This window comes from Triticum urartu, chromosome 5, assembly GCF_003073215.2.
Source record: "Triticum urartu cultivar G1812 chromosome 5, Tu2.1, whole genome shotgun sequence".
NCBI classification, from domain to species: domain Eukaryota; kingdom Viridiplantae; phylum Streptophyta; class Magnoliopsida; order Poales; family Poaceae; genus Triticum; species Triticum urartu.
This window is the reverse complement of record NC_053026.1, coordinates 600,259,712-600,275,635: the sequence shown is the minus strand read 5'-3', so window position 1 is coordinate 600,275,635 and position 15,924 is coordinate 600,259,712. Positions and strand designations below refer to the sequence as shown.

Below are 15,924 nucleotides of genomic sequence, written 5' to 3'. Positions count from 1 at the left end.
CAGGTCCCTGCAAATATATTTTAAAAAACAATCAGGCCCCTGCCATGGCCGTCTTCCAGATCGAGCTCCTCCGGCCGTGCTTGTCACTGTTGCAGTCGTGCTGCGGGCGGGCCGCAGCGGGAGCATATCGGCGGCCAGCTCATGTCCGTGATGCGGGAGCCGCGGGAGGAGCATCTCGGCGGCCAACTCCTGTCTCTGCTGCCACCACCCCACCGGGTGAGGGAGGAGCTCGGAGGAGCCGCACCTCAGGCCGAGGTCGCTGGCTCTCCATCCATATCCATGGGCCACGCGCAGGGATCCGGCAGTGTGGATGGCGACGGAGGCGGCCGCCGCTGCCGGGGCTCCTTGGGTGGCCGTCTGGACCGCCGCGTCCAGGAGCTCACCGTCTTAGGGACGCCGTGGCCGCCGACAGGGTAGTTTTTTGAAATCTTAACACGAAAAATGGTAATTTTATGCTATTCACTCCAGGGAGGCGGACGACCTTTCTTATTGACACCGCAAGTTATCTACGTCCTCGGACCGAGGGCGAGCCCGTGCAGAAGTTGAGGAGAACAACCGCCGACGACGGAAAAAAAACAAGAGAGCGAAGTCATAGGTGGAAGAAAGCGAGGGTGCTTTGAGATCCGTTTGCCAGATGTCAGCAGGAAAGCGGGTCTCACGGCGGGGGTGTACGAGCCCAGGTCGTATAAGATTTTCTTCCGTTCTTCTAGCCACGCCACGGCCGGCAAGTCGACGAGCTAGCCAGCTCCTCATCTTCGCCATGGACGCCGGCTCCTCATCGTCGCCGCTGCGCATTGTGATCGTCCCGTGGCTCGCATTCGGCCACCTCCTCCCGTACCTGGAACTCTCCGAGCGGCTCGCCGAGCGGGGCCACCGCGTGTCCTACGTGTCCACGCCGCGCAACGTCGCCCGCCTCCCGCTCCCGCTGCGCCCCGCGGCGGCGCCGCGCGTGGACCTCGTCGCGCTCCCGCTCCCACGCGTTGACGGCCTCCCCGACGGCGCCGAGTCCACCAACGACGTGCCCGACGACGACCGCGAACTCCACTGGAAGGCCTTCGACGGCCTCGCCGCGCCGTTCGCGGAGTTCCTGGCCGCCGCGTGCGCCGACGAGACCACGCGGCCTCACTGGATCATCGCCGACTCTTTCCACCACTGGGCAGCCGCCGCTGCCCTAGAGCACCAGGTGCCATGCGCGATGCTTCTCCCGACCGCTGCGTTGATCGCCACCTTGCCTGACCTGCCGGAGGAGCACCGTCGAGCACGTGATCTTCCCCGTTACGAGCAGGAGATGATGGACCCGGCTTACAACAACTATGGCATATCGGGTATGTCCATCATCCGGCGCTTTAACTTGACAAAAGACAGGTGCACCGTCGCGGCCATCCGGAGCTGCATCGAGTGGGAACCCGAGTCCTTTCCACTGGCGGCGACGCTCCTCGGCAAGCCGGTCGTTCCCCTCGGCCTTCTCCCGCCGTCACCCGAGGGAGCTCGCCGTGCCGCTGCCAAAGGAGCAGAGCATGCCACCGTGCGGTGGCTGGACGCGCAACCTTCCGACTCCGTTGTTTACGTCGCCCTAGGAAGCGAGGTGCCGCTGCGCGTGGAGCAGGTGCACGAACTGGCCTTCGGGCTGGAGCTCGCCGGGACGCGCTTCCTCTGGGCCCTGAGAAAGCCCAGCGGCGCCGCTGTACACGACGAGGACGGCGTGGACATGCTTCCTCCGGATTTCCAGGAGCGCACTCGCGGCCAGGGGCTGGTGACCAGGGGATGGGTTCCTCAGGTGAGAATCCTGGCGCACGCCGCCCGGCCGCCGTGGGCGGGTTCCTGACGCACTGCGGCCGGAACTCGCTGATCGAGGGCCTCATGTTCGGGCACCCGCTTGTCATGCTGCCCATCTTCGGCGACCAAGGGCCTGTTAGAATTAATGGGCTAGGCCCATAGCAATTTCTGAAATTTCAAAGCCCATGTGTAAAATGGCAAGTGGTGGTGCTAAGTTTAGTCCCATCTTGAAAGTTGAAGAAGAGTTGGACCTCTTTATATAGTAGGTTCTCTCTACCACTTTAATTGATGTGTGAGAAGAGAAAGGGAAAACCACACGCGCGCGCTCGCTCGCCTGGCCGGGCCGGGCCGGGCCGGGGCGCGTGTGAATGGTCCGCCGAAATCCGGTCCGTCTCCTTGCAGGAGCGCAGCTTTCTTTTGCCGTTTTATTTTTATGTCTTGGCAGACAAGTTTTTTTGATTTCTTGTCCGGTAAGTATACGAATTAGAAACCGAGTCGGTTTGGGATTGTGGTCGCGACACAATACATCGAAAAACACCTAGGTTTTGCCCTCATCTCACAACTTGCGCCGCCATCGTAGTCTACTCCATCCCAAACGCCGGCGTGCATCGGCGCGTGGGAGAGCAGGTCTCCGGAACCTTTCGTCTTTGCGATCCTGCACCGGGAGAGGACGAATTAGGTTTTTGGGAAGCGCTGTGCGCGACTGCTCAAATTCGTCATCACGGGTCGTCTTCCGTCCAAGTCGGGCGGTGCTACTCATCGTCGTATTCATCGCCGTCAGCAGCAGATCGTCGCCAACATCGTCATCAACACTGTCGCACCCATAATAGCTAACGATCAGTACGTCCAACATCCTCTGTTCATGTCTGTTTCTACAGCTACTGTTACGTGTTTGCTGCTGTTATGCATGTCTTGCTGTTCTTCTAGTTTGCTAGATTTTTGCATGCTAGTATCTCTTCTAGTCATGAATTATTTACTGGAATTAATCATGAAATTGCCTAATTTTCCAACAATCCAAAAACCTAATTGTAGGCAATTTCCTGAGTTAACTATGGCTGGATTCGCTGATACACTGAGGCCGGATAAGTTTACCGGTGTGCACTTTAAGAGGTGGCAGGTGAAGACCACGCTCTGGCTTACTGCTCTGAAAGTTTTCCACGCTAGTGTTGGTGCTCCAGAGGGAATGACCGATGAAGATCGGAGAAAATTCCAGGAAGCCAATACTATGTTTGTGGGATGCATTTTGAGTGTTCTTGCTGACCGTCTGTGTGATGTGTACATGCACATAAACGACGGAAAAATTCTGTGGGATGCACTGAATGCAAAATTCGGTGCAACAGATGCAGGCAGTGAACTGTACATCATGAAGAGTTTTCATGACTACAAGATGGAGAATAACCGTTCTGTGGTTGAACAAGCTCATGAGATACAGTGCATTGTGAAGGAACTTGAACTCCTTAAGTGTGTTCTACCCGACAAATTCGTGGCTGGGTGCATGATTGCAAAGTTGCCTCCTTCATGGAGGAATTTCGCCACAACTCTGAAGCATAAGAGACAGGAGATATCAGTTGAAAATCTGATTGCATCTCTTGATGTTGAAGAAAAAACTCGGGCTAAAGATACCACTGAAAAAGGAGGTGAGGTTCAGCCTACTGCTAACATGGTGCAGAGGTACCCACAGAACAAGAACAAAGGGAAGAACAAACATGTTTCCAACAAGCCTACCAAGACTACTACCTTCAAGAAGAAGAAGTTCAACAAGGCTGAGCTAGAGTGCTACGCCTGTGGGAAGCCTGGACACTTTTCCAAGGAATGCCCTGAACGTGCAGACCGCAGAGGGAAAACAAGCTCCAAGACTGTCAACATGGTGACCGCTAGCAATACTGATGGGTATGGTAATTTACCTATTGTGCTTTCAGTATTTCAATCATCTTCATGGTGGATTGATTCGGGTGCTAACGTTCATGTGTGTGCTGACATCTCCCTGTTTACTTCGTATCAGGTCGCAAGGGATTCTTCCGTCCTAATGGGGAATGGGTCACATGCTTCTGTTCGTGGCATTGGCACGGTGGATCTGAAGTTTACTTCGGAAAAGATCGTGCAACTAAGGAACGTGCAGCATGTCCCTACTATGAACAAGAATCTAGTTAGCGGCTCCCTTCTATGTCGAGATGGATTTAAGGTAGTTTTAGAGTCCAATAAAGTAATCGTGTCAAGATTTGGACAATTTATAGGAAAAGGCTATGAGTGCGGAGGCTTGTTCCGTTTTTCTCTTTCAGATTTTTGCAATAAGTCAATAAACCAAATTTGTGCTAGTGTTAATGATGATGCAAGTATTTGGCACTCTCGTTTATGTCATATTAATTTTGGTTTAATGTCTCGGCTATCCAGCATGAGTTTAATCCCGAACTTCACAATTGCCAAAGGTTCTAAGTGCCATAGTTGTGTGCAATCTAAGCAACCTCGAAAGCCTCATAAGGCTGCCGAGGAGAGAAACTTGGCACCTCTAGAACTCATACATTCTGATCTTTGTGAGATGAATGGTGTGTTGACAAAAGGTGGAAAGAGATATTTCATGACTTTGATTGATGATGCGACTAGATTTTGCTATGTTTATTTGTTGCAAACTAAAGATGAAGCATTAGACTACTTTAAAATCTATAAAGCTGAAGTTGAAAATCAACTAGAGAGAAAGATCAAGCGTCTTAGGTCCGATCGTGGTGGAGAGTTTTTTCCAAAAGTTTTTGATGAATTTTGTGAGGAACATGGTATTATTCATGAGAGGACGCCTCCCTATTCACCTCAATCAAATGGAGTGGCCGAGAGGAAAAACCGCACTTTGACTGACTTGGTGAATGCCATGTTAGACACTGCTGGTTTATCTAAGGCATGGTGGGGGGAGGCTCTATTGACTTCATGTCATGTCCTGAATAGAGTTCCCAACAATAATAAAGAGAAAACCCCTTATGAGGAGTGGGTTGGGAGAAAACCATCACTTTCTTATTTGCGCACTTGGGGATGTTTGGCAAAGGTCAATATTCCTATTCCTAAGAAACGCAAACTTGGACCAAAGACAGTGGATTGTGTCTTTCTAGGGTATGCTCAACGGAGCATTGCTTATAGGTTTTTAGTGGTAAAATTTGAAGTACCTGATATGCATGTTGATACTATAATGGAATCTCGTGATGCAACATTTTTTGAGAACATATTTCCTATGAAAGATATGCATAGCATTGCTAGATTTTCTTCTGAGATAATTCCTGAATCTAGTACAACTGATGAATATTTCGAACAATCACATGAGGAAGTCCTTGAGAAGGATAATAATGAAGTTCCTAGAAGGAACAAGAGACAAAGGATTGCAAAATCCTTTGGTGATGATTTCATTGTATACCTTGTGGACGACACACCCAAGACGATTGCAGAAGCATATGCATCTCCGGATGTAGATGATTGGAAAGAAGCTGTTCATAATGAGATGGACTCAATTCTTTCTAATGGAACTTGGGAACTAACTGATAGACCATATGGTTGTAAACCTGTGGGCTGTAAGTGGGTGTTCAAAAAGAAGCTAAAGCCTGATGGTACTATTGATAAATACAAGGCGCGGCTAGTGGCCAAGGGCTACACTCAGAAAGAAGGCGAAGATTACTTTGACACCTATTCACCCGTTGCTAGAATGACCACCATTCGAGTGTTACTTTCCTTGGCTGCCTCTTATGGTCTTATCATTCATCAAATGGATGTAAAGACAGCTTTTCTCAATGGAGAGTTGGAAGAGATCTATATGGATCAGCCTGACGGGTTTGTGGTAAAGGGTGAAGAGAGAAAGGTGTGCAAGTTGTTAAAATCTTTGTATGGTCTGAAACAGGCACCTAAGCAATGGCATGAGAAGTTTAAAAGAACTTTGACTTCTGCAGGATTTGTCATTAACGAGGCTGATAGGTGTGTTTACTATCGCCATGGTGGGGGCAATAGTGTCATATTATGTTTGTATGTGGACGACATACTGATCTTTGGTACAAACATTAATGCAATTAATGAGGTCAAGTCTTTTCTATCAAAAAGTTTTGACATGAAAGATCTGGGAGAAGCCGATGTAATTCTAAACATCAAACTTATTAAGGATGAGAGTGGGATTACATTAACGCAATCTCACTATGTTGAGAAGGTCTTGAACCGATTCGGTTTTATGGATAGCAAGCCTTCTCCAACACCTTATGATCCCAGCCTGACACTCAGAAAGAACAAGAAAGAAACGAGAGATCAATTAAGATACTCTCAAATTGTCGGTTCACTCATGTACTTAGCTAGCGCTACAAGACCAGATATCTCTTTTGCTGTGAGCAAACTGAGTAGGTTCATGTCCAACCCGGGTGATGATCATTGGCATGCACTAGAAAGGGTCTTGCGCTATCTGAGAGGTACTATGAGTTACGGAATTACTTATTCAGGGCATCCTGCTGTGCTAGAAGGATATCGTGATTCAAATTGGATCTCCGATGTTGATGTACTTTACGCAACAAGTGGGTATGTATTTACTCATGGTGGTGGCGTAGTGTCATGGAGGTCTTGCAAGCAAACCATATTGACGAGGTCAACTATGGAAGCAGAATTAACTGCTTTGGACACAGCTACTGTTGAGGCAGAATGGCTGCGTGAGCTCTTGATGGACTTGCCGGTTGTTGAAAAACCTGTACTGGCTATTCTTATGAATTGTGATAACCAAACGGTTATCGCTAAAGTGAACAATTCTAAAGATAATGCAAAGTCATCAAGACACGTGAAAAGACGTTTGAAGTCTGTCAGGAAGTTGAGAAACTCCGGAGTAATAACTGTTACGTATATACAAACAGACAAAAACCTGACAGATCCCTTTACAAAGGGACTATCACGAAATGTGATAGATATTGCATCGAGGGAGATGGGTATGAGACCCATAGATGTTACACCATAGTAGTAACCCAACCTTTGTGATCGGAGATCCCGTGAATTAGGATCTGGGAAGAACGAGCTATTGGTTAACTGAGGAGAGTAATAACTTATGATCGTCTCCAAGTGAAGATGCAAAACTCTCAGAGCTGTAAGGCTTAGATCTGTAAGGCAGGTCGGCAACATGCCTTAATGTGGTTCTATTGGCTATAATTAGCAAAGATGCTATCCTACAGAGCAGTCTTGAAAGAACACACATATATGAGTTCTGACTGTAAACGTCGCAGTCTATGAGATTTGGGTGATCTCTAGTAAACTCACGAAGAGACCAGGGAGTATGACGTATAAGCTCCAAACCGCGGGGTAGCCTACTGGCGGTCAGGTACTGGTTAAGACTTTGAGTGAAACCTGTTCACACAAAACTAGCAATTCAAGGCATAGTCCATTGTCAAGTTGTGAATGGATGTAGCTTAAAGTTCTAGGCAGAAGTTCAACTTAACAGTCTCTGCTGAAACACTGGTATATTAAACAAGTGGTGAGAGAAGGCAAATCTCTAAATGGGTATTTGAGATCTGGTGGGGGATTGTTAGAATTAATGGGCTAGGCCCATAGCAATTTCTGAAATCTCAAAGCCCATGTGTAAAATGGCAAGTGGTGGTGCTAAGTTTAGTCCCACCTTGGAAGTTGAAGAAGAGTTGGACCTCTTTATATAGTGGGTTCTCTCTACCACTCTAAGTGATGTGTGAGAAGAGAAAGGAAAAACCACACGCGCGCGCTCGCTCGCCTCGCCTCGCCTGGCCGGGCCGGGCCGGGCCGGGCCGTGGCGAGGCGAGGCGGCGCGGACATGCGACATGCGCGTGAATGGTCCGCCGAAATCCGGTCCGTCTCCTTGCAGGAGCGCAGCTTCCTTGGAGGACGAATTAGGTTTTTGGAAAACGCTGTGCGCGACTGCTCAAATTCGTCATCACGGGTCGTCTTCCGTCCAAGTCGGGCGGTGCTACTCATCGCCGTCAGCAACAGATCGTCGCCAACATCGTTATCAACACTGTCGCACCCATAATAGCTAACGATCAGTACGTCCAACATCCTCTGTTCATGTCTGTTTCTACAGCTACTGTTACGTGTTTGCTGCTGTTATGCATGTCTTACTGTTTTTCTAGCTTGCTAGATTTTTGCATGCTAGTATCTCTTCTAGTCATGAATTATTTACTGAAATTAATCATGAAATTGCCTAATTTTCCAACAGGGCCCAACGCCCGGCAAATGGAGGCGAAGAAGGTGGGGTTGCAGGTGGCGAGGAATGAGGACGACGGGTCGTTCGACCGCCACAGCGTCGCGACAGCGCTCCGGGCCGTCATGGTTGACGAAGAGGCCAGGAGGGGCTTCGTGGCAGGTGCAGCGAAGATGCAGGCCGTAGTAGCCGATACGGAACTCCACGATAGGTACATCGACGAATTTGTCCAGCACCTCAGATCTTACGCCGCTTCAAGTGCAAACTGATGGCAGCTTCATTTTCAGTGCTGCCGCCTCGAACTCCACCTCCAGCTTGGCTCTTACTTCATGAAAAATAAGAAAATAAATCGTGTGTCTCATCCCTTTCTGCTTTACTACAGCTATTGTATCTTTGACCTTTAGATTTTTATATTTTCAAAAGTTAATCTTCAGAGCCGAGTTACATACAGTACTCACTCCGTTCTTCTAACTTGTTTCTGAATCACATGTATGTATGTATATGTTTGTTCGCTTATTTTAGTCTCTCTGTAGTGTATATTAAAATTGTCAAAACATCCTATAATAGTGAATGGAGGGGGTAGATTTTCGGCAGAGATGTTAGGGCATCTCCAACTTGTGACTCTAAATACACACATACATCCAGACGTAGTGTGTCACCCAATGCGGCCCTCCAACGTAGTCCGTTTCCGCCCCCTCTCCCACAGTTGCCACACATTTATGCCGACTGATGGCGCTCCAGAGCACTAGCACTGTATTCATGCTGGCCCAGAGCGAACGTGACCTTACACGGGAGCTGGCATTGAAGCAGCACGCCTACCGGGAGCACTGCTGGCGCCGTGTCATGTTCCCCCTATTTGTTCAATGCCGTTGCGGCGTGACTAGACGGGACAAAGGGACTATCTACCGCATTCAAACCGGTTGCTCCGACCGAGAAACCAACTCTGGTGCCTAACACACTGCACCACTTGTCCTGATCGGCACCTGCTATTTAAGCGTAGCCTCGCGCGACACCATCCGCACCACAAACACATCCTCTTCCAGTCCTCCTTGCACCACCTCTGCCATGACTGCGAGCTCTTGGGCAATATGGAATAGCCTCTCAACGAAGAAGAAGCATGAGGTGGAAGGCCTTGCAGTCGGCTAGCAGGGCCGTCATGCGCAGCAGACAGAGGCAGGCCTGCCGGCGAGCTCGCCGGAGGTGAGCGACGACGACCCGACGATAGAGGACGCCTCCAATGACGAGCCGGAGCCCCTGCCCGTGCCTGTCCATGCTGGCTTGACCATGAAGCAGGTGCATGCGCACTTCGACGCCATCAAATTTGAGACTACTCTATGTTTAGTAAATATGATTTTCTTCGAAATTTTTGGACCTAATTTAGAGAGAATTCCTTATTTGGCTCTTTCTTAAATTTTACTTCCCTTTTTGGCCCAAAATTTTCCGTTCTTTCCTTTTTGACACTCAAACTTTATTTTATTCCCTATGTGACACTTCCGTCAGTTTTGGCCACTAACAGTGTTAAGTCTGAACTAAAAAGACCGTTTTACCCCTAGTGTAGTTTGTGATCAGATTATTTACATACAAACACATGAATGATGTGATATGTTTTGTGGTGTTGAATAAACTAGATGATTCCTTGCGCGTTACTGGGGAAATTTTTATCATGGTAGAAATTAAATTCAACAAAATTATATGATTTAAAATTCAACAAATTTATGTGGTTCAAATATTCAATAGTAACAATAGACCTAAAAATAGTAAAAACGAGGTTTCTTTGCAAGGAAAGAAAGAAAGTTCAGTATAATCAACAATTTCACATATTATTCTTATGTACAGCAATTAAGTTTGTAGCTATTTTTGTCTGATATGCATGCATCTCTTAACTAGATAGTGTCCATTGGATACGTACCTAGGTTAATTAGAGGAAAAAACTAATCATGCTTCGTACCTAGGTTAATTAGAGGAAAAAACTAATCATGCTTGCCTGATGCGCGCATACCAGTGATGACATGCACACACGCGTAACGGCATTGGCATGCATGCACGCGCTGTGCTCTCGCTGGTGAGGCTGACGGAAGACGTCGAGCTGGAGATCCTGGCGCGCGCCCGACTTTGCCGACCTCTTACGATGCGCCGCCGGCGGCCAAAGGGTGGCTGCCACTGCTACTCCCTCTTCGGAAGCGGCGCCACGGTGTGGAAGGTTCGCAGGTTCCGAGCATCGTCAACGCGCCGGGATGGCCGTCTGCAGCTTGCTCTCCGGCAGTATGTGCTCGCTAGAACGATTGGAATACATGGAGTTAATTGAAAGGCACCACCACACTTCGGCACGTCGTAACGAATCAGTACCAATAGTCATTTTTTTTGTCATGCAGTGCCAACTTTAAGCCTAAGTGTTGCAAAACGGTCTGACAGCCGTATAATAACGTATTGATGGTGTATCTGACACTTGGACCCACCTGCCAGGTGCTGATGTGGCTTTTTTTGCAGAAAACCCCCTTGCTTTACAAGTAATCACGTAAAGGCACCTTACTTTGCGAGGAAACCAGAGATGATTTTTTTCGCTCGGAAGTTTTCAACACCCAGCCGGACTTATTTGAAAGTTTCCGTCGAGTCGGACAAATAAATAAAACGAAGGAAAATTTACGCAGTAGCAGGAATCGAACCTGCGACGACTTGTTCGGAGGCTGGTCGCGCAAGCCACCACGCCATGCGACGATCGGGTGATGTTTGAGGCGACTTTCTTTTTATACTAGAGGACGAGCGGTGGGCCGGCTGTTGGGCCCAACGAGGCCAGCACACTGAGTTACTTTTTTTTATCAGGGTGTAAATACATTTTTTTACATAAACTTATTAGTATTCGTATAAGTGTCAAGCACCCAAATTTTATGTGTCTTCACTCAGGACGACATGCATGCACACTTATTATTTATTCTCATTATATTTTTCAAATGCGCAACTATTAAAAAAATTATATGCCCAGCACACAGTTTTTTTAGTTACTTGTATATTGATTGTATTATTTTAAACGCACAGTTACTTAAAAAACTAACAACGTGTCTGAAAAATTATTTTGAGAAATGCTGAACATTTTTTGCAATGCAAGAGTTTTTTTACACAATAATTTTCATACATGCTGAACATCTTTTTGAAATACACATTGTCAAAACAATTCATCATATATAAATGTTCACCATATAAATTAGAAAAATTTCACAACGCATTATTTAAAATGTTCATCATATCTTAAGAAAATTGTTCAACATATATTACAAAATATGTTCAACATACATTACCAAAAGTTCATTATATTTTAAAAATACCGTTTGTAAAGGAAAGTTCATCATGCATTACAAAGTGTTGACTATGCGCAGAAAAAGTCTTCAGCATACACTAAAAAAGGTTCATACGTATTTGAGAACATATTCATCATATACTTAAGCCTACCTTAAAAAAATGTTCAGTAAGTGTGTTAAAAATCCAGTAGAAAAACCAACCCAGTGAAAGAAAACAAAGAAAAGAAGAAAAAACTAAAAATAAGCCAAAAACAGAAAAGAAAAGAAAAAGCGTAAGCAAGAAATCCGGGCAACGAACGAGCCGGGCATGCGGGCTAGTAAAACGCGAAACGAAAAAAATAAAGTGCTGGCCTCGCTGGGCCTAACCAGACGGCCCAGCATTGCTGTGCTGTATAAATAAAGTGGCGCCTGTCTTCTATCACCAGCGTCGCTCGGTTGTAGTGGCTACCGCGCGAAGGTGGGGTGCATTAGGTCGCAGGTTCGGCATTTATATTATTAAGTATAGAATAAGGGTCTTTTCTGCAAAAAAACATGCCACGTCAGCACCTGGCAGGTGGGTCCGACTGTCAGATACACGGTCAATACGTTATTATACGGCTGTCAGATCGTTTTGCAACACTTAGGCTTAGAGTTGGCACTGCATGGCAAAAAAAATGACTATTGATACTGAGTCGTTACGACGTGCCGAAGTGTGGTAATGCCTTGCAATTAACTCGAATGCGTCCGGTTAGAAGTGCTCGTACATACTAGTACTACTAGCTAGTAAACGTTCAAGCAAAAGATCGATTAGGGATTCAGCAAGCTAGCTCTGTATTACGGTGCGTGTATCATCCAGAGCTTGGTTCATCGTTTTTATTGTTGTCAGTTCATGGTCGCACCTCGTCATCAAAAAGTGTATTGCGTGAGCGCGCCGACGTGCATGTGGAACATATAGTGAGTGTGGTTGACTTCGTCGAACATCATCTAGGAGCAGCATCGACGCGCACGAGCACATGGCAAGCTCCAGCGACACAAGAGCGGTGCTACTGCTAGCGACATGACAGGTAGCACTCTCGATGCCGGAAGCAGCAATTCGGTGCCCGAGCGCATATGCTCCCGAAATCGCTGGCGTCAATTCCTCGCTCGGGATCCGAGAAAAGCGGGCTGACACTTGTGAAAGAAATCGTGGAAACAGAGGAATACGCCGATATACAGGACGGAACAGTTGTGCTACGGTGGGCCCAGGCCGTATCGGTGGGACGGCGGGGTCGGGTGGGCTTTCTGGTCCGTGGACCAGATCGTTAGGAACGAAACTGAGCCCTGGATCAGATAGGACGCACGTCACGTTAGGGAAGAGACGGGCGAAGCGGCGGCCCCGAACGAGCTGGTTCTTTCTGAAACCCTCGTCATGCGGCCGATTCGCCCAACCCAGGGCTATCTCTTTTTTGATCTTCCACTTTGAAGGCCATTTGCGGCGGCGCCCATTGTCCCCCCGGCGAGGAAGGGAAAAAAATGGAAGATTCTGGCCTGGAGTTCCTTCTAGACGCCATTGACAGGTTAGTTGATGCAGATCCGACAATGTTCTTTCTTATAATCTGAGATCTGCCATTTTTCTGTGAAAGATAGTTGACGACGGGCCATGTCGTTGTCCGTTCTGCCGGCCGGCTTTCAGGTTTCCGTTGCGGGAGGAGTTCGCCGACAACCTAAGCACCCAGATCCGGCTCCCCTTGCCTTGTTGCCGCGGAACGAGGAGGACCTGGGCATCCCAGCGGACTCAAATGCAAATTCTAGTTGTAGCCAACAGCTCGGCGGCGAGAGCCATGGCGGACAGCGTGGAGATGTTCGTCGGCGGAAAGATGCTTCTGCGACAAGCTCTGCCCAGTCAACTGACATAGTGAACCTTGGACAAAAAGGTGAGAATCAGCGCCCTGCCTTTTTGCCTTTCTGTGCTTGATACGAGTGCAGGAATGGTAGGAAAAAAAGTTCAGTCCTAACGATTAGAGCAAATATAAATTGAAATATCTGTTCCTGAAAGCTATGCAGGTCGTGCGGACGGGCAACGCGAGTGCCGAAGCATTTGAACACACGATGAGCGCACCATTGGCAGCGAAGATGGGTGGTTTAGGTTTTGAAGACCATAATGAGAGACTCGAACTGGGTAGATTGGTTTACTATGTTGGTGCTGATAATGGTAAGCAAGATAACAGTGATGGAGTGCCCTTCAAGGCCTAGCGCCTCCTGATAAGCAACAAGGGGTCGGCAGGCCAACAAATGGCAGCGAAAAGGCGGCTTACGAGGGTCTGAGCAAGTGGAGAAGATTCTGTAGCATATGTCTTTGAGAGGGACATAAGCGCACTACCTGCCTGGACAGAGACGATGCTCCGAAGAAACCAGGGAAGCCTGGCAAATGCAAAAACCGTGGCATGGAAGGAAAACGCCGGATGGCATGCACAATGCCGCTTGGAATTGCTGAAAATGAGTTGCAGAAATATGAAATCTACTATTTAAAATGTTTGTTATCGAGGATTTTCTAGTGTGTTTAAGTAAGCATTTGCTACACGCTTGTTCCTCTTGTGGTTAGAGACATGACAGTTGTATAACAAAAACAGAATTCATTGGTCACACATGATATTCATTAATTTCTAATAGGCAAATGCATTGTCCTAGAGGAAACATGCTTAGAGGTTGACTGGTTGAGAGTGCCACTCTTCAGTACAAACGCCCCTGCCAGGGGATGATAATACAAACTAGAGTACGTGGAGGAGTTTTTTCTTTTTGCAAGCTAATTGGACGAACCAAAGTAAATTGCCAAAACAAAAGAACAAGGACATTAAGGCCCTGCTTGGCATCGGTGTATTTGTATACACCTGTATTTTTTTAACAGTTTTGCTAAAGTACATCTAAATGTGCCATAAGTATTGCACATCTAAGTTATATGTCATTAATTTTACATTGAGATTCGTGTGAATATTTTCTTTCTCTTTTTTCTTTTTCTCTTTATACTTGATTCACTCACTTAGATGTGCAATAACTAAAGCACATCTAGATGTGCCCTAGACACATCCTTTTTTTAAAGGTGTATAATATCGGCCACACTTGATTGATTTTTGCATGGAAAGGAAAACGACCGGATCGAGGTCCGTATATATTATAGTGGGATGGCGCTGTGAAACACCAATCCAATGAGGACCTAAGCATGCTGCTAACAGAACAGCTATGATTGCTAGTGCTTGGGACCCTGATGTAGCGGCGACGGTGGCTGCCGGCCTTAATCACATGGTTGACCAGCTCATGCTGCGACGGCGGTGGTGCCTGGATCTGGAGATGGTTTGGTTCAGGATGTATCTGCGCTGGACCGTTGCCCTGCTGAGCCTGATGTGGATTTTGAGCACCAAGCATCTGCGCGGGGTGGTGACCGCCGGCCTGCTGCACAGCACGCGCAACCTGCTGAGGAGAGAGCCTCCTGAAGTAAGCCTGCTGGAAGTCAAAGAAATGGCACTGGCAAGGCTGCGACATAAAAGGATTCAGCAGAGACATTGTTCAGTAAGAAGATGAGATTGGTGGTGCGGCATAAAGCATGAACTGAAAAAAAACAACACAGATCTGCTTACATCATATCTGCAGCACTTGTAGAAACAATGACCAGACCTTTCTCTGGTCCTGGCAACGTTAGTCTCCAATTAATCACCACAAAATGGACATGACATTAGAGGAAGAAGAAAGTCTGTTGGGACCGTGAGTGAGGAAGTAGAAGAAGCAGACGTGGCGGCGGCCGGCGGGATGTCAAAGGACAAAGGAGATAGCGAGGCGCCGATGGTGAAAATTTTCTGCGTAGGGTTTTGGCGCGCCGGTGAGCTTTGGAGGTCCACTTATGAGGCGCTGGTCTGGTTGGCGTCAGTTACAGCGGTGGACGGCCAGCACGGAAACATAGCCGAGCCGTTCGTGGAGTTCCTGATCCGCGCCTACTGTACGCCCTGCCGTCACATTTAATGCATCACGTGTCTAGGCTATTCTATTTGATATACGCTACAGAAATACAACAATGTGCACGGATCTACACGTGAACGTCCGGGTTTGATTTCAGGAGCATATGAGCCCGGGCTCAGAAACGAATATCCATCTCGATGCCCCCCTCCTCTCTTTTTTCTTGGTTCAGGCTCCTTCTTTTCTCTTTATGGTGACATACCATCACCAGGGGTAAAATTGTAATTGCACGTGCCAGTTAACACAGTTGGATGGAAAAATGGATGGAAATGTCAAATAGGGCATAAAATGAAGTTGTCAAAAAGGAAAGAAAAATATTTTTGGGACCAGAAAGGGAAGTAGATTTTAAGAAATGATCAAATAAGGAATTCTCTTCCTAATTTATGTGTGGCGCGCGTGCACTAGAGCTTGCCACAACGAACTACTAGGTATTTTGATTATTATTATTTTGCACGGATTAAAAACATTCATATGTGGCGGCCGGGTATACTACTGGCCCACCACTATTGGCTCATGTACCAGGGGCGGGCACAGAGTACGAGCCCACCACTGTTTGCTTTCATCACGCGGACAAATATATAAGAGTTTGCATGTGTCAGGTATATATATCCGCCCGCTGCTGATGTGTTGGTTCCTGTGACGTGTACACCTTGCTACCCGCCAATGCTACTTCTCCAAAGTAGCACAGGTATCTAGCCCTGCCTGCCACTCATTTGAGGCCATCTATAA

At 47.5% G+C, this 15,924-nt stretch overlaps 1 long non-coding RNA gene and 1 pseudogene across 1 annotated transcript; both read left to right on the top strand.

Moving 5' to 3' along the window:
• Nucleotides 1-487: 487 nt before the first annotated feature.
• Nucleotides 488-8,208, top strand: LOC125506236 (annotated as a pseudogene).
• A 4,295-nt stretch (nucleotides 8,209-12,503) lies between these two features.
• Nucleotides 12,504-13,954, top strand: LOC125506235. The gene is made up of 3 exons (XR_007282610.1): nucleotides 12,504-12,767; nucleotides 12,884-13,124; nucleotides 13,255-13,954. It is a non-coding gene; the product is annotated as an uncharacterized LOC125506235 (long non-coding RNA).
• The last annotated feature ends 1,970 nt before the right edge of the window (nucleotides 13,955-15,924 follow it).